The sequence below is a fragment of the Neovison vison genome, chromosome 5 (genome assembly GCF_020171115.1).
Source record: "Neovison vison isolate M4711 chromosome 5, ASM_NN_V1, whole genome shotgun sequence".
Lineage (NCBI taxonomy): Eukaryota > Metazoa > Chordata > Mammalia > Carnivora > Mustelidae > Neogale > Neogale vison.
Genome location: NC_058095.1, coordinates 10,196,122 through 10,215,884, shown reverse-complemented (window position 1 = coordinate 10,215,884; position 19,763 = coordinate 10,196,122). Strand labels below are relative to the sequence as shown.

Here is a 19,763-nt window from a genome sequence, read left to right as displayed (position 1 = left end):
ATTGTGGGGTTTTTTTTAATGATATACTTTATTTGAGAGAGAGAGAGAGCGAGCACACTCATGTGTGTGAGGGAGAATGGAGGGCCAGAGGGAGAGAATCTTCAAGCAGAATCAAAACCCAAGATTTGATCCCAATGAGGTCACGACCAGAGTCAAAACCAAGAGTCAGACACTCAACCTACTGAGACACTCAGGTGCCCTGAGATACTGTTTTTACTATGAACTGTTTTACAACAAGAGGTTCCAGTGCCTTACATTGTCCATCTTCTTCCCTTCATTTGATAATTATTCAGGGTTCCTCAAAGAACCAGAACCAATAGGATATACAGGGAAGGAAAGACAGAGAATGATTTATTCTAAAGAATCAGTCATGTGATTGTCAGGGAAGGCAAGTCTGAAATCTGTAGGTTAGGAGGAAGGTTGGAAATTAAAGTAAGAGTTGTAGTCTTTTTTTTTCTTTTTTTTTTTTTAAAGATTTCTTTATTTTATAAAGAGACCAAGAGTGGACACAAATGAGGGCAGGGTCAGAAGGAGAGGGAGAGAGAATCCTCAGGCAGACTCCCTATTGAGGGCAGAGCCAGACAGGGGACTGGATCCCAGGACCGTGAGATCATGACCCATGACCCAAGCTGAAATCAAGACTGGCTGCTTAATCAACCCCTCAGATGCCCCGATATAGTAGTCTTGAGTCCAAAATTGGCTAGTTAGACCAGCAGGCAGGAAACTTAGGCAGAGTTTCTTATGTTGCAATCTTGAGGTAGAATTGCTTCTCCTTTGGGAGAAACTTCAGTTTTGCTCTTAAAACTTTCAACTGCTTGGATGTGGGTCACATGCATTTTGGAGGATCCTTTGCTTTGCTGAAAGTGGACACATTGTAAGTCTTAATCACGTCTATCAAATATCTTCACAAAGCATCCAGCATGATGGCTGGCCAGACAACTGGACATCACAGCCCAGTCACATCACATTGATACAAAAATTAACCACCACAATGACACAGGGCATTTTCACCCTGATTGTATATTATCATACAGACATTCTGAGTTTGAAGCTTCAATTTCTAGAAAAGAACTTAAGAACCACACTTTAATAGTTACTACATTTTTAATTCTGCAAAAGAGATATGCCTAAAAATGAGATCATTTGGGTAGAGAAGTAGCCATTAATTTAATACAGCCTTCTTACTCTTACAGCTTTTTACCATGCAATCTGGCCAAAGAGAAAGTCATTTCTTTTAATTAAGACAAAGAACGGGTTACTTTAAAAGACATCCGTGGTCCGTCCTTCTAACGGCATTGTCTCCTCTTCCATTAACTTCCCATGCTACACCATATTTTTCAGCTACTATATATTCTTTCCTATATTTGCCTGCAGTTTATTTTTCACGTGTAGGAGTCTGGTTTCCAAATGACTCTGTTCATGGTAGTAACACTGCCAGGATCTATGAGAAGCCAGAAGAAAAACATGGTATACATTTCAGAAGCATTAATTTAATTCCAGAATTAGGATTGAGAATAAGAAGAATTCAATAATTTAACTGAGAAGTAGTGCAAAGAATTATTTTTGTAGTTCAGGTGTTTAGAGGAAAATATCCAGAATTCAAAATCAACACAGATTAAAAAAAAAAAAAATCCTAAGACCAGAATATTTTGAGCTTCAGCCCGATTCTTTGTGTTATATTCTCAGATCTCCCTAGGATTTGGGGTAGGGATAATGGTAACGTACTCATTTCTCTTGTTTTGTTTTTTAGGTTTTTCATTTAATGGAAAATTTTGAGAAGTACTATTAAAGGATAATTTTTGTGAGATTAAATTCTTGGGTTAGGTTACTACTTGATTAGTTAGTTGGCTCTGCCCCAGAAAAATATCTACTCACCCACAAACTTGGCCAGTCTTTTCACGACTATGTACTCTTCACATCTCATGTGAGACTTTTCCAAACAATGGGTAATTCAGGACATTCTGTCTCTACTTTGGGAAAATTATCCAAAAGTAACCTCACAAAACAAGGCACCTAGCATAAAGCCTGGACCACAAAAATTCTGCAGTCGATCTCTGATTCGGGGCACCCCTAGCAGGAAGCCGGCCCATTGAGTCTGCTGAGCATGAGCAAAATAGCTCTGTCCAACTAGCACTTACCTGAAAGACACACTCGGCCATCTTTGATGAGCTATTAAGTTATTAACTGACCTTCTAGTGTTCTGGTAATGTACTGTTGAGTTCTATTTATAGATGGTAGAGTAAAATCCTTCCCTGGACTTGCAAATAAAATTGAGAAGGTGCCAGGACATTAAAGACTATGAGCCATCCACCGAGATCGTCACAGCTAGAAGCTTGTTCCTGTTGTGTGTTTAGCTTGCCTTTTATTTGGGTCAGAATTGAGCCAACTTGTGGGTGGTTAGATAGCACTCAAGGAGAAAGTGGTGTGACTAATTTGAGCAAAGTTACACATATTTAAATTTAGGCTTTGTGGGAATAGAAAGCGGTTCCATTTCCTTATGACTAAAGTTTTATTTAGCTGTGTTCGATAACAATATTGAGCACCATTGGCATCAGGAGTTGAAAAGCTAGAGAAACGTTTGGAGAAAAATAACTAAGGAGAGCAATATCACAAACCAGCAGATCTGAAGGAAACCCAACAGAAGCAAAATGTACTATGCTTTCCTCTCCCAGAACTTAAGCATGATGGAGAAACCAGGACAATGTTTCCATGCATTATATTGCTATAGGCAGATTATTTTGTGTGTTTCTTCTGCATGACTGCATCAAATCTTTCCTGTTCTTGTTGTAAACAGTGGACACGACTTCTCCATTCGGCATGGAATTTGGTCTTGATTTGCTGCAGCAGCTTGTGAAACAGAAGCACGGGAGTACGGACTGAGCAGAACCAGGAGGTGAGTAGAAGTCCAGCGTTGTGTCCTGGAGACAAGAGCTGTTTAGAGTCACCACGCTTCTTTTTGTGTGGAAAGTAAGGGACTATACAAGTTAAATACAAGTGAATTACCACAGTAATCACTATACCATTAGTATTATACCATTGTGGACATGGTTTTTGTAGGCATCACAATCATAGCATTTGGTAACCCCCCTGCTATTCAATGGACAGAACATTGTCATCCTTTATACTTTCATTTTTTGAATTGAACAAATGGCACCTCCATTCTTCCAACTCAGTGAGCAATGCTCCTGTCACTGGGCACTAGGTTTATAAAAATAAATTTATCAGTTGCTTACCATTGAGAAAGTCAAAACTTAGCAAAGGAAGACACAGGCAGAAAAACCAGCTGTGCCTGGGGAATTGAAGGAACCTGAAAGAAAGAAGAAACGTCTTCCTGATTTATGAAGAGCCTGACATGTTTGGAAGAATGTGAGAAGCTCCGAGTGGTTGACACATAGAATTATCAGGGTGACAGACGCATGTGAAGTGAAGGAAGACAACAGATGAGAACCAGTGAAAATGAGCTGGAAGCCACCAGGATAAAACGGAGCTCATGTCCATCTCTCACCTTGAGATGAGATGCTTAAGCCTCCAATTAGATAATGAGGGTAGCCAGCAAGAGAAGCTGGTACCTGCCATCACGTAAACAGGAGCCATAGAAGCTGAACAAAGAGAGCTACAGAAACCATGGGTTGACCTGCTGTCTGTGCCAGTCACACAAGGCAGACGATCAGTGACAACCTCTGTGAATGACCACAGAGCCTCATGCTCTATGCCAACCTTCTGCTATAAAAAGAACATGGATCTTGCTTCCCTTTCATCTTACAAATCTCATCCAAAACATCTTCCAGGGGGTCTAGGCCAATATGGAACTATGAAAGGAATGGCATTCTGGAACATGTGGTCCCAGGTTAGCTAAATCCATACAGTGTAAATCTGCCACTCCTGATATTTGCCATTCAGAATATAAAACAAATGATGGAAACATAGTTCCTGCCTCCAAAGAGCCATCCCTGTGGTGGAAGAGAGTCCTAATTCACTCTGGTATATGTTGTAATAACACTGATTTGTCCCTTTTACCAGCAAAAAGTGAGACTCATGCACATGAATGAGCTTTGGAAGTGTTAAAGGTTTAATGGCTTTTCAGAGTTTCACTTTGGTTGTGTGATTACCTCTACCCTTAAAGGTGAACACTGGGAATAAAGTCATTCTAGGTATTTTAGTAAGTTTAGAGCCCCTCGTCTTCGTCTTATTTCACTTGAGTAGTGCGGTGGTGCTGAATGGATAGCAACCAAACTTCTGCATTCACCCAAATCCTTTCATTCATGAAATGGTACCTGTTCATTGAAGTCACCAGCCATTTCCCCACAGAGACAAGATTTGTCCTGGCTCAGCATAACTTAGCCCTCTTTTAAGCTGAGAAAATGGGACATGTTAAACCGATAGCTAAGTTCCTCCACCATTAATTAAAAAAAAAAAAAAAAAGCAGTGAAGATTAGAAATAGCCTCAAAATGTTGTACCAGATCTGTCCTGGGAAAACTCCTTCTCTCTCTCTCTCTCTCTCTCTCTCTCTCTTTTCATTTTGTTTATTTATTTGACAGAGAGAGATCACAAGTAGGCAGAGAGGTAGGCAGAGAGAGAGAGGGAAGCAGGTTCCCTGCTGAGCAGAGAGCCCTATGTGGGGCTCGATCCCAGGACCCTGGGATCATGACCTGAGCTGAAGGCAAAGGCTTTACCCCACTGAGCCACCCAGGTGCCCCAGAACACTCTTTTTTAATCAGCACAGTCTTGCGTGGCTTGTCTCTGCTCTCTCTTTATTAGACCGTGCTTGACTCACCATTTCAACTCAACCCTCTGTCTCGTTTTCTCTCCCTTGGAAGCTGCCTGGGTAAGCAGATTTTGCATCTTTCAGAGACTTTGCATTTTCTCTGAACCTTAGGGATAGTGTCACAATGATGACATGGCCTCACTCTGTCCACAACCTAAATGTTGTGTTACCGAAGTCATGACTAGAAGATATTTCTGCTCTGTTTTCTATGAATGATGGGCCATCATGTGGTGAACCTTCTGAGATGTTTCCCCTATTGGTAACAAAGGAACATGTGTCGCTTGACTGCAGAAATAATATTTTCAATTTACTGATCAATTTTTGTTTAACAACAACCTGCTTGCCCCAAGGGGCATGCTTCACGGATATTAACCCTTCCATTCCCATGGCAAATTTCATTTTTACAGGTGAGGAAGCAGGCACAAAGTGGCCATGCAATGTTTTGAAGATCACACGGCTTGTCAAGGGCACAGCTGATTTTGGACCTGTCTTTGTCTCTAGAATCCAATTTGAACAACTAATGTGTGCCCTCTATGGAAACTCAGTTTTTCTGTACATTCATAGCCGTGTGATTATTAAGAATGCTAAATGACATTCCCACATAAGTTGGAGTATATACCCAGCATTCAAGAAACGTTTGTACACAACACAAAGGGGAAGCATGAGAAATGCCCAGGCACTGAAGTGATAAAATAGAGTGAAACCGTACCAGTGGGACCCTGCTCTCTACTCTGTAATTACGGATTTCTTTAAAGTATTCTAGTTTGCATGCTAGGCATTAAATTGGTTGTCTTCTGTCAAGCCACTTAAAAGATAAAAACAAGCCAATCAGAGACAGAAAAGAAGACAGCTGCACTCTATTTAAGGGCAGAACCCCGGCCACACCAATACAGGGCTTTGTCAATTTCATCAAAAGTAAGTAAACACAAACAGAACTTTAACACCATAAATCAATAAGAATTTCACTCCGTTGAGCAAAGATAACATATAGTCTAAGGAAAGCAATGTTTCATTTGTGGGGGGAAATGCAATCATTCTTCATGGTCCTAATGACATGTGAAAGTCTGTTGGCTTTAATATCAAATATTGAACTAAGATCAAATAAGCCATTTGTTTGAGGGAAAAGACAGAGACAAAAGCAGAGCCCAAAGGGTCTTGAGAGATTTCTCAGTTTAGAGCAAAGTCTCTCCTTTATTAATCTAATATAAAATAGCCCTTTTTCTTTGTGCTAGTAAATTTTAATTTTGCTAGAAATTACTGCTCTTGATATGCAAATATTTATGATGAGAATTTTCATGGAGTAGGAAGAAGAAGTCTTAGTTTTTACCCTTGTATTAATGCTCAGTGAAGATTAACAGTGATGAAATCATTTATTGGGAGCAAATCCTGTGTTTCATTGGTTTGGCCATGTCTTACAAACAAAGTCAAATGCATATTTTCAGAAAAAGCATCAGACAGAAGCCAACGATCAATGTAGTAAAATTGTATTTTTTAAATAAAATATTTTCAGGAGTCTTTTTTGTTGTTGTTAAGATTTTTATTTACTTATTTGACAGAGAGAGAGACAGTGAGAGAGGGAGCACAAGCAGGGGGAGTGGTGAGGGAGAAGCAGGCTTCCCACTGAGCAGGGAACCCCATATGGGGCTTGATCCCAGGACTCTGGGATCATGACCTGAGCCAAAGGCAGACGCTTAATGACTGAGATACCCAGGTGCCCCAAATATTTTCAGTATTCTATGAAATAAAGAAAACCATACTTCCCAAGAAAGCTAACATAAATTTTTACTCTTCAAAAATAGTTACATCAGACAATAAGATGCAATTATTTATGTAACTATATTTATAAATTTATATTAAATTTATATAGATTTATTTAAAATTTTATATAAGTATTTATATACTATATAAACATAATAATCAAATAATAATTACATGATTATTAATCATTTTTCAGTATTCATCATAAGGCCATCTCTTAAAGAAATGACGATGTTTACTTTTTAAGTTGAAAAAAAAAAAAAAGAAAAAAATTGGCAGTTGCCCTACCTTTAAAACTGTTAGTGCATTCATCCTTAAGATCATTGAGCTCCTGAAGCTTCCAATAAACTTTTCTGTTGTGTTTGGCATTTCCTTTTACGTAGTCTCAGCTTTTAAACTAAAGACCAGATCATTCACGGGCATGTTTTTGTTTTTCTTGTTTGGTTCACCTTTATTCCTGCTTTTTTTTTTTTTTTTTTTTTTTGGATTCCTAATGAATATCATAAAACAACACTAGTGGTTGCATTTCAAAGCTTAGAAAATGCTTTGACAGCAAAGATCATGTTTTGTCTTCAGAACACCTTGGCAAGAGTACTGGGAATACTGGAGAATTCTTCGCATAGTGATGGAAATAGTAAGGATCAGGCAGATTAAGCAATGGGCCCGTACAGGGCCAGCAGGGGAACTCAGCCTCCGGGGTTTGCCTCCAGATCCATTTCTCTTTCATGTACCCATGCTTCCTCACCTCTTCCATCTCTGCGCTGGAGAAATCTTAGGAGGCTAGCAGGTGTCTTGTCGGGTATCAGTTTGCATTTCTGTATCAGACCGACCTGGAGTTTAATCTTAATTCTGCCACATGTGCCCTGTAGTGGTTCTCCAAGTGTGGTCTGGGACTAGCAGCTTCAGAATTGCCCGGGAACTTATGCAAAATGCAGATTCTCAGGCTCCACCTCAGACCCAGCAAATAAGCATCTCTGGGGCTGGAATTCAGCATCTTTCTTCCTCACCATCCCTCCAAGTGATTCTGATCAATACGAAGTTTTGAAAACCAGGGGTCTAGACCAAAGCATATCACCACTGCAGAAGTTCTGTCTTGGCTTCCAGCTGGGTCCATGGTAGCTCTTATAAATGTCACACAGCCCATGGTAGACAGACACTTGAGAAATGTTGACATTCCCAAGAAACTGAATTTTATTGCAAGAGTTAATTCCAGCTCATTCCATAAATGTGGTAACAGCCATGAAGTGATCACCCTTCTTGAAGGCAGCACTTTTCTCCAAACCTGGAGTTTAGAGAAATAGTCGTCTTAACTGTTTCTAAATCGTGGGTAAATGATGGTATACTTTGGCTATGTCCAAAGTAGTTAGTAGCTGCCATTGAAAGGAAATCAAGGAAGCCAAGTGATTTTTAGTTAAAAATCAGGGAGGGGCAGGGCCTGTCTTTGTCACTATCATTTTATTTGATTTTTATTTATGTGATTCTGGCAATTGTTCATGATAGCTTCGTCCAATGGCCAAATGTCGTTCCGTGGCTTGAATTACTTAAAATTTATATATCTGGGGGCACCTGGGTGGTTTAGGCAATTAAGCGTCTGACTCTTGACTTTGGCTCAGGTTATGATCTCAGGGTTGTGAGATCGAGCCCCGCACTCTGCATTTGTTGGGGAGTCTCCTTGGGATTCTCTCTCTTCCCTTCCCGCAATTCAGCTCATGCTCCCTTGTTCAGTTTTATACGTGTGTGTGTGTGTGTGTGTGTGTGTGTGTGTATGCATTTTGAAACTCAATGAAAACATTTTTTAGCCTGTGTTCACCCAAATATACGAAAGTTGGTCTTAGGTAGTCTTATGGAGTATGAAGCTATGGGCCAGTAAATTCAGTCAATTTCTCTTTGATTCCCCTGTTTGTCCTCTTCCTGGACCTTTTAAAGTAGAGAACACCTATTAAATACCTCCCATGTTCCAGGTACTATGTTGTATGCTCAGGGCTTGTGGGGAAGCCAGGTAGGAGGTGTTCTTGAAATTCTGGTGCTCAAGCCACATCAACTGGCCGCCCAAGTTCTTGGTTTTAGATGGAATTAAGAGCCTCACATAATTTGTACGTGGGTCTTCACTATCAGGAAGGGAGCAGGAGTTACCTGCTTTCAACTTAAATTCCTGAAGTTTGAAGAGAAACAACCACCCTAAGCCATGGTTTTTTTGGTCACTTATTTTTCTCCATAGTTCCCAAAGGTGGGATTCCTACCTTGGGTTGGGGAGGGGGGAGGGTGCAGGCAGTGAGAAAAACAAAAACCCCAAAAACCTTAAAAGCCTTTCTGTTCCTAAACCCCTCCAGGGTTTCCATCACTGCGGCAGTCTGTCATCCGAGGGTAAGCTAATAGAGTAGCTTACCTCACTGGGAAGAAGGGGAAATATTTAGGTATAAACTAGATTTTACAAGTGCAGGTAACATTATTTCAGAAGGTTTTCCCTATCTCTGTTTACCAGCGCTGCGTGTCGATAAAAAGATTAAAAGCTAGTTACTCCAGTATTTACAGAGAACACAGGGCTCTGACTCACTCTGCTCAGAATCTCCAGTTACATCACCCTGAAACGCTCTGCCAGCCTTCCCTGTTCTCGCGGTAACTGCTCCCATCGCTGGGTCCACCCCTGATGCGCTGGCACTGACGCAAGGACATCTCAGAGGGAAACCGGTGGTGGCCACGTCTGTTCGGCCTCAGCTATTCCCTTGCCCTGCAAAAAAAAAAAAAAAAGCTACTCAGTCATTTGCTCAGCATTTATATTTTTAGGCTCCTCCTTGGATTTAATCACTTAGGTATTTCCCTGCCCAAGCATTTGTGCTGGTAAAACGGGGCCACGCAATCCAGGCAGAACCTGCTGTCTCTGCTCCTGTCCGAAGGGTCAGCCATGGAAAGGCTCATCACAGGGATTCTGTAGTTGAAAGGAGTCATTGTTCGGGGTTTTTTTTGTGTTTCCCTTGAAAAAAAATTCTGAGGCTTGAGAGCTCTAAGATAAGGGGGAAAAGTCTACCTAAAAACACTATGTGCCTTCTCCCCGACCTTTCACTGGGAGAGAACAGATCATCTTTGTTACACTTTGGCTGGTTGAAAGCGCACACATTATATGGGCAATTGAGGTTAATGAAAAGACTCGGACGTCATTTTCCCAGGTTCTTTCCTTTTCTGGGCTGAATTATGGACCTAATTTAGGTACACAGTCCTACTTACAGATCGAGTTAAATTCACTGGGAGCATTTAGCATATTCATAAGGTTAAAGACATTTAAAAGTCTGTGGCTGTCATTTTGAATTATCAAATTCTATAATCTCTCTCCAATAAGCTGTGATTCATCCACTTGGGTGACCAAGAATGTGTATGGTATAATTTGCAAAGTTGGTCAAACACAACACCTGAATAATGGAAGGGTCATCCATTCCTCATTGCCTGCATTGCCAGAAACATGACCAAAACCTTGTTCAGAAATACTTTTTCCTAGAGAAAGAGAGAATGTGCAGGAGCAGGTGCGGGGAGGGGCAGAGGGAGAGGGAGAGAAAATCCCAGGATGACTCCCGGGTGAGTGCAGAGCCTGACACAGGGCTCCGTCCCATGACCCTGAGATCATGATTTGAACCAAAATCAAGAGTCAGATGCTTAACCACTGAGCCACTCAGGCACCCTCAGAAATGTTCTTTAAGAGATATATGGCTAATGGGGCACCTGGGTGGCTCAGTGGGTTAAGCCTCTGCCTTTGGCTTGGGTCATGATCTCAGGGTCCTGGGATGGAGCCCAGTGTCTGGCTCCTTGCTTGGTGGGGAGCCTGTTTCCCCCCTCTCTCTCTGATCTCTGCCTACTTGTAATCTCTGTCAAATAAATAAGTAAAATCTTAAAAAAAAAATAAAGAGATATATGGCTACTAAAAAAATTAAAAAAAATTAAAAAAAAAAAAACATTCAAAGTCCCTATCCAAGCAGATTAAAGCTTTGCCATTTGGGGGCCCAACGTAATGTTTTTCTGTTCTCAAGGACTTCTCTTTTATGAATCCAGGTTTCTCGCTTTATAAAAATGCTGCGTCCCGTGCTCCCATCTGGAGAACTTAAGTCCTCTCCTATTTGACTCTTCCTTATCCCGCATGTCTTTTAAACTTCTAGACAAATCCACCTTTTGCATGACACCTGACACATGAATTTGAGTTGAACCAACCTGGAGCCTGCCCTCCTTTGACTGTTTCCTCTTCTACTCACTTGACCTTCATCCATGACCCTGTCCCCCTCATTGGACGGTCAACCAAAGCAAGACTGAAATGAGACTACGATTCAAGTTGTCACATTCTGTTTCTTACATCTTGTCTTCTAAATACCTTGCGAACTTCTTGTGGACGGGCATGATGCCTTAGAAATCATACCTTGGCGAACAGCCTGTTACCTAGTTTGAATCGAGGAAGCAGGAAAAGGCCTAGCAAATAGCTCATTTGCTCATTTGAGGCAAAGAAGAGAAAAGTGAGGCTGAGACAGGATACAGAATAGAATTTGCTCCTTGATCGGATCCACTGTAGACAAGTTACATTAAGTTAGTTATTTTATTTGGAGCCTTCCTTCCCCGAGGCACCTCACTCTCTCCCCCCAACACACAGGCACACACACCCCTCTTTTTGATGTTCTGATTTTATCTGTTCTGTTGGTTGCTGGCCTGGTTCTTTGTTATATTACTCCAGGTGGGTTTTCATTTTCTTGCTGTTGCCCACACAGGGCTTTCTTTGTAAGACACAAAAGAGCCTTTTTGCTTGATTTTAGCCTATACTCTCAAATCATCCTGATCTATTCCATGAAGAGACACTACTCTCTTCTTTTACTTTTTCATATAATATTTACATTTAATTTGTACAGGTCTGAGTGCACAGACCTGTACAATGAGTAATGTTAATGTGTAAAATACTCTGGGGGCCTGGGTGAGGGTTCATCTGAGGCAGTTGGGGAAGGACGGGTCACTTGTACTGTTTAAACAGAGCCTCATTCAGAGGCCAGGAAAACAGGCATTCTACAATACTAAAAAATCTAAAATTTGGTCTACCTCATAAATAACAGAATGCTAATGTAGCTATTTAAAAGAACACTTAGGTGAAACCCAGCAGGGTTTCACTAAATCCTATTCTGGATTTAGTTTTTATTGTTTTATGAGTCTCCGTTTTCATATAGAATCAAAATTACCTTAATAATGTCTTCCCAAAATGTGCTTGCTCCCTTTAGCCTGTCTGTTCAAAATTATGAAATCAACTCTATAAGCAGACTCAACCCCGCCTCCCCACCCCAGGAAATAGACAGCCAGCGATCTCTTGATGGCAGGTAAAGTTGAAGAGCAACTTTTTAAGATTTCCATCTCCTCTTGGGAATGTGATGTGTCACAACCAGAGAGTGAGCTCAGTATCTAAACAAACTTGGACCTTGGCTTTCTGTGAGGCAGCTAGCTTTATGGTTGGAAATAACAGAACTATTTACTAGTCCATTGATGCAAAGGTAGTAGAAGATCCCTCAGAGACAAAGGAGCAGATGGGAGAAAATTCTAGAAGGTGTGAAATCACCTTTCAAATGCAAGTATGGGTGTTGCATTAGTTTCTTCAGGCTGCTGTAAATGGGTGGTTTAAAACAGAAATGTCTTCTCTCAATGTTTGGGAAGCCCAGAGTCTGAAATCGAGGTGACTTTCCCACCACAGCCTCTGGGGGAGGATCCTGTTCCCCTCTTCATCTTCTGGTAGCCCAAGGATCCTTGCTTGTGGGAATGGCACACCAACCTCTACCTCTGTTTTCACCTGTTACTCTTCTCTCTGAGTGGACGACACCAGTCATACTGGACGAGGATCTTAACTAATGACCTCCTTTTAACTTGATTACATCTGTGAAGACCCTATTCCCAAATAAGGTCACAGTTCCAGGTGCCAGAGGTGAGGACTTCAAAATGTCTTTCTGGGAGGACTCAGTCGAACCCATACCAGACAAGGATGGCAAAAATGGAGAGACTCCACGCTTTCCTCAGAAACACGCTGAAAACACACTGACATGAAGGATGACCTTCCTTTCCTTCTCTTGCCATCCTTTCTGTTATTGTGCCTTTTGTTTCTGTCGGCCGTTATAAAATGGTTAGAGAATATTAGATGGAAACATTTATTTTTCCACTTATTGTTTTGAATCTTTCACTTCTTGAAGGGGCACGGCCCGACTGCTCTTTTGTAATTTGCTATCATGATGAGAATTTGAATTTTTGTCAGTAAGCAGGCCACCTTCATGCTGGTGATGAACAAAATGGCAGAAGGTATCTCATAGAGAGGAAAAGAAAGGCCAAATGAAGAGGGAAAATAAAAGGAACAAACCACTGTAGATTGAGGAAAGATGAAAGACATGAAGGATTCTCAGAAATAGTTACCCTATAAACATGGAGAAAATAAGGATATGGGTATTGACGCAAGAACTGATGACTCAGATTTTCTTCCATCATTTCTCTTGCGCCCCAGACAGCCGTATGTCCTGAAGCTTCCTCTATATTTTCCAGATTTCCTAGCCTAAAGAGAAATAACAATAGTCACATTTGCATTTACTTAAGGCTTTGGAAAAATCAAAGTGAAAATAAAAGTAACCTTCAAGTCATGTCTGCATGGGATAACAGACTCAGCTCTTTTGGCTAAGCCTGTCTTTTGGTCTTTATTTTCAGGGCAGTAATTACAATATTTTCAAACAGTGGAGGGTGTGTGTGTGGGGGGGTGAGACTATCAAATAAATCCTTCTGTGAAAGAAAGCATCAACAAGCTGCCAAGATGGTTGATAGGTGAGTGTTGGCATTTGTGACTTTGAAAGAGTCGCAAAAATCCAAAGAACTCGCATGGCTAACAATTAGGAAAAGTGTGTACTGACTGTATGAGTAGTCACCATCTAGACTGAAAGCATGGGCTGGCAAAATGGTCAAGTCACCACACCCATCCAGTACACTCTACCACCCAACAATGTAAGAAGCCACAGAAAAAGAGCATGGAGAAAAGGTGGGGAAAGTGGTAAAATACGTCTACCTTCCTTTTTGTGGCTAAAACAGATTTGATTCAGTAGATTTATCAAGGCTGAAATTTATTATACACTGTCCCCCTCCACCACCAAGGTTTAAAATAATTTTGGATTGTTAAGATAGAGTCACTTTTTTTTTTTTTAAAGATTTTATTTATTTATTTCATAGGGAGAGACACAGTGAGAGAGGGAACACAAGCAGGGGGAGTAGGAGAAGGAGAAGCAGGCTTCCCACAGAGCGGGGAGCCCGATGCAGTGCTTGATCCCAGGACCCTGGGATCATGATCTGAGCTGAAGGCAGATGCTTAAGGACTGAGCCACCCAGATATCCCTAGAGTCCCATTTAAAGTAAAACAAAGTAGGTAAAATACCATGTGTCTAAGAACATGATGTATCAACATGCTAGATTTTACCAGTTCTGAGAGATGGCAGAAGATGTTGTCCTCAGGATTCTATACTACAAGGTCATCCAATTTCTCCACAGAAAAGCCATCATCATTGGGTATTTGTTACAATAGTTTTCATTAAGATGGAGGAGATTTAATTATATTTAAATCAACCCAGCATTAATATTTAGCTAATAGATAATTAGATTTCTAAGAAAGCCAAGCTGTCCTTAAAAAAAAAAAAAAAAAAAAAGAGAGAGAGAGAGAGAGTGATCAAATGCATTTTTTTTTGAGTCCTATAATGGAGGAGTTTGAATACTTTATTTTGGGAATTTTAATCAGAAACGAACCGATTTATAAGTATTGGTGTGGAGGCTAGAGTTTCAAGAAGCCATATTTTGGTTAAAGTAGCTTGTCCCACCTTTCATGTACCACCATGTTGTGGTGCTTGTTTTGGAGGCTGGGTATACAAAGGGACAATGCCAAGACCATGTATGATAATACAGCTGTGACCCATAGCCTTTGTAACAAAATAGTGAGGTAAAACCACCATCTTTGGAGCAGTGAGCCCCAAATAGTCTAGACTTGGTCATTGACTTCCAGCATCCCAATCTTTCCCCCTGCTTCTTAGAACCAAACCAGAGAAAACAAAACTTGCTTCCCAAACTAATCACAAAGAATGTCTTGCTTCTAGTTAACCTGATTCTAGCTTCCCTCGTCAGTAACCTCTGATCATATCTTTTTTTTCCATTTTCACTATAAAGCTTCCCTGATCTTTTGCCTCTCTTTGAGTCTCTGTCAAACACAAGTGATGGCTGACTGCCTTGCTATCTCAGACCCTGAATGGTACCCCCTGCTTGATTTTCATTTGGGTAATCTTTGTTTATTTCTATAATATTTATTATAATTTCTGTATAGAAACCTTTAAATGGCAAGATGAGCTATACCCAAGTCTGGTAAACCATTTAGGGCCACTGGATATTGAGTATAGTGCCAATAATCGGACAAACAGAAAAATGATTAGAATTGGTTCATGCTTAAATCAAGATTCCTTCAACCTAGCTCAGATCTGTGATGGTCTGGCATTTGTATTATTCACTCTTACTTCTAAGTCATTACAGCAAACATCTCACTGCTTGTGAGTCTCTTGCATACAGTCTGGTTCATGTGGTTCTTTTCTCTGTGGAACGGCTCAGCTGTAATGGACACTTCCTGTGGTGGGATCAAATTGGCTCTCTGTCTTTGAGAAGGTCGATTTTTGCCTTGATTAGCTGAAAAGCATGTGATCTTTGATATTACAAGATTTCAATTCAAATCCTACCAATAAATGTCATTCATCATGTGACTTTGAGGAGAGTCTTTTACCATACTTAAGTCTCGGTTGGCTTATTTAAGAATTGCTAATGATTTTAGCATCTATATCCTATGGGTTGCACAAGAATTAAAACAGAATTTCTGTAAAACAGTTACCAAAATCCCAGTATGTAATATGTATTAATAAGTGAGAGCCATTATTATTCTATCAAAATAGATGTTCATAGTTCCAATGAGCAATCTTCTTTATAGCTTATGTGACAACATAGAACATTTCTCTTTTTTTTAAGAGTTATTTATTTATTTTAGAGAAAGAGAGAGAGAGCACGAGTGTGAGGTGGGATGTGCCCAAGGGAGAGGGAGATGACTGGACTCCACCCCCCAGAGCAGGAGGCCTGATGTGAGGCTCAATCCCAGGACCCTGAGATCATGACCTGAGCTGAAATCAAGATTGGGACACTTAATTGAACCACCCAGGGGCCTCAACACGGACTATTTCAAGCCAAGATTTAGAAATTGCTGGCGACTTGCTCAGTTTTCCAATTGTGTTACATATCCGATAAGCACTGTTACAAGACAATATATGCATGACCTCATATGGAGAGTGAAGGCAGTCGTCTTCATAATTCAGCTGATGTACACCTTCTGCTGCATTAAAAACCAAGCCTCTCAGAGCTGGACTGACTTGGCCTGAGGCAATCAAGGATGTTTTGACCTTTGCCTTCTCAATGGCCTCTGCTGGTTGAGCTAGTGACAGCTAGTGAGTTTGGTTAAGATTTTTGGGTATCAACTTTGTTTCTTAGAGTGTAGACAAAACTACATTTAAAATTGGTAAACTCTTGGGGCGCCTGGGTGACTCAGTGGGTTAAAGCCTCTGCCTTCGGCTCAGGTCATGATCCTGGGGTCCTGGGATCGAGCCCTGCATCAGGCTCTCTGCTCAGCGGGGGAGCCTGCTTCCTCCTCTCTCTCTGCCTGCCTCTCTGCCTACTTGGGATCTCTCTCTGTGTGTCAAATAAATAAATTAAAATAAAATAAAATGAAATTGGTTAACTCTGGAGGTGCTGTAAGGCACACGGCACAGCTTGCCGAAGAAGGTAGCTCATCCTCTCTTCTTGTCTACATCCTATTACAGTCAAAGAAAACACCTGACACTGAAATATTCATTTTACAGATATGACATGAGCACATTTAATTTCTGAATCAAACAAAGGAAAAACTCTTGGGCACTTTATGTATATTTTTCTTAATATAATCACAGAATCAGAGTTAACCATTTAATCCCAAATGAGACATGACCTCATGGGGTTTGGTCCTTGACTGAATTTCGGAGTTCCTCAGAAGGACCGCATGGATTGCATTGCCTCAGTGTTCCTGTCTCCTCGCTGATGTCCGGGATTTGTTTGGGGGTGGAGCTCGGGGGGGTCTCCAGCCAACGTTTTCAGAGTAAATACTTGTGGGAATTTCACTGTTTTTGTCACAAAAGCCATTTAGTATAGTCAATCTGGAAATAAAGACTGGAATGACTTACCTTGTTAAAATTCTTCAGTCATGAAGCTTTGGTTATGTATGGTGGGTTTCATTAGAAATTAGAGGAACAGGGGGTGCCTGAGTGGCTCAGTTGTAAAGCATCTGCCTTTGGCTCAGGTCATCATGCCAGGGTCCTGGGATCAAGCCCTGCATCGGGCTCCCTGCTCGGTGGGAAGCCTTCTTCTCCCTCTCCCAACCCTCTGCTTGTGTTTCTTCTCTCACAGTGTCTCTCTCTGTCAAACAAAAAAATAAAATCTTAAAAAAAAAATAGGGAAGAAAGAAATTAGAGGCCAGGTCATTAGAGGGAAGTGGGATGACCTATTGGGGACATCTGGAACACTTTCTCACAGTACAGGTATGCTCGTAGATCCTTGATGCAATGTCACTAAGGAAGGGGCCCTTGCTGCAGCCCCACGTCACCTATGTCTCAACTTCCCTGCCATGGCGTTTTCAAATGTTTTCCATTCTCCTTCAATCTCTTTATGCTGTCTCCTCGCCCCACGGTCTCTTTATCTAACCAGAGGATAAAGTCACAAACCTGTTGCAGCCCAGCCTGGAGGCTTGATTCCAACTGCATCTGTGTTCTTTCCCTGGGCTCATCTCTGACTGGTCCCCATCCCTCCACGAGGGAGCTCCTCCTTTCCCCGTTTTTTCCCCCAGTGGATTTCAGATCCTTGTAGATTCAGACTCCCAAAGATCTCTCCGATCTGTTCCCTTTGCTGTAGTTCCCTGGGTTACGCAATACCTCTCTTCCTGCCTCCCCTATCAGATGTCTGGCCAATCCATTCCCACCAGCACTGCCAGAATATCTTCTCTAAGTGCTAATCAGATTGGCTTACTCCCTTGATCAGAAGCCTTTAATTCTTCCTTAGAACAAGCAACATTCTTCAACCTGACTTACGGGGTACGGCTCACCACCCCAGCTCTGTCTTTCTCATGCGTCTCGCCATCCCAGGATGGAGCCAAAGAAGCATTTTTATTTTTCCTGCGAATGCTTATTCAGTGCTAACACAGTGTGTCTCAACCAGTTGCATGCGGTATGAATAGAATAAGGGTGGAAATTACACCCTTGGGGAAATGGGACTCGCGAGTCCCTACTGCAGAGCGGATTCACTGGAGAACAAAAACAAACATATCCATGGCTTTAAAGGAAATAGGAGCCTATCCAAGAGTGAAAAGGGCTAAACAAGAAAACAAATTTATTCACTGTGGAATTTTGGGGGGTTTGTTTTGTTTTGTTTGTTTGTTGTTGTTTTGGATTTTTTTAGAGGTTGGGGAGTGGCAAAGGGAGAGATAGAATGTAAAGCAGGCTCCAGGCCCGGTGCAGAGCCCGATGTGGGGCTCGATCTCACAGCCCTGAGAGCATGACCCGAGCCAAAATCAAGAGTGAGATGCTTACCCGGTGGAGCCACCTAGGTGCCCCTCATTGTGGAATTTTAAGTTGAATATTTATAGTTTCCTTTCATGCAGAATAAGGACTTGATACATGCTTGCTGAATTATATGGCAACATTTAAAACTTTAAATCATGTTTTGCAGTATCCCTCCTGCAGTTATTTTTAATCCAGTTTTCCATTCCATTAAAAACACACACACAACTTAGTGGTATCTATACTTAAACTTAGTGGTATATAATAATTGCTAAGTGGTGTATATAATTTAATGAGAAGGTACCCCTAATATATCAATTTTGCAGTTGATTTTATTTCCAGTGGAGATACCAGTTTTTCTTTTCTGACCCAAATATTAGAGGCTAGAGGGTTTCTCTGTGACGTGGTATACTTCCCCCATTCATTGACAGCTTGACGTTGAATTTTGAGGGAATTGGACCTTTGAAGTAGAGTTTCAAGTGGAATCTAGACTGACTCTGGGCTGGTCAAACACCACCTTGGTAATTATGAATTAAAAATATATCACATGTGGGGCGCCTGGGTGGCTCAGTGGGTTAAAGCCTCTGCCTTCGGCTCAGGTCATGATCTCAGGCTCCTGGGATCGAGCCCTGCATCGGGCTCTCTGCTCAGTGGGGAGCCTGCTTCCTCCTCTCTCTCTGCCTGCCTGCCTGTCTACTTGTGATCTCTATCTGTCAAATAAGAAAAAAATAAAATCTTTAGATAAAAATATACCACATGTTAAAAGAGAACTTCAGAGGAGAACAACCAGAACATTGAGCAGATACAAAAGCCTAGCTTATCCTACAGCACTCTGGGTGAGCAGTTCCTACCATCCCAGGAGACACAGGAACCCCTTATCAACCTCACCTTCTGAGACATCACATTGGTCACTTGAAATCAACCACAGTTAGAGCATTTACACTACAGAAGTTGGTAAACTCTACTGGGCAGTCCTTTGTTTTCCTCAGAGAGCCCTATTAAAATTTGCCAGCCCATCGTTGCTTATAAAAAAGTTGACTAAATATCTCCACAGTCCTGGTTGACCCCTGTTGTCTTAGTGACTTGTCATTTTAGCGTTTGTCCCCACCTTTTATGCTTTCAGAAGTGACAAATTAAATACACACTGTGCGGACCAGAAGTAGTTGGCGGCTTTGGAGATTTTTCGCTGCAAAAAGTGAAGACTGAGGTAGGAAGAAACAAATGGAAGATTTCTATCCAACATTGAAGAATTTGCTGTTGGAAGTAGTACAAGACTTGTTTTTCAGAGGCACAACAGGAGGACAGGAAAGCCTTGTGAAAGCTAAAGGGAGACATTTTATCTGAGTTTAAGGAAGGACTTCCTCATTGGTGGCTTGTCTCATCTTAAAACAGGAACAGAACACATGAAGGCTCAGTGAGCTCCTTGTCAATGATAATACTCAGAGATACAGGGTCAGCTCCAGGGGATCTGGTAGAAAAATTCAAGAAATGATGTCTTGTTGTGTTAATGCCCTCTTGAGGATTCATATTTTGAGTTGAATCCTCCTCTCATGGCACGTGACTCAGACATTTTGGCAATTCCCAAGGGGGTCTTTGCTTGGTAACA

General features: G+C 41.3%; 1 protein-coding gene across 5 annotated transcripts in view; it reads left to right on the top strand.

Moving 5' to 3' along the window:
- KCNJ16 (potassium inwardly rectifying channel subfamily J member 16) overlaps window positions 1-19,763 on the top strand; it is a 54,648-nt gene that overhangs the window by 4,880 nt on the left and 30,005 nt on the right. For 4 of the 5 annotated variants that reach the window (XR_006384512.1, XM_044247535.1, XM_044247538.1 and 1 more), the window contains exon 2: window positions 2,795-2,893. The gene's annotated coding sequence lies outside the window, so the exon portion shown is untranslated. Of the gene's footprint in view, window positions 1-2,794; window positions 2,894-19,280; window positions 19,365-19,763 lie in introns of all 5 variants that reach the window. The other variant, XM_044247536.1, reaches the window with a different exon arrangement.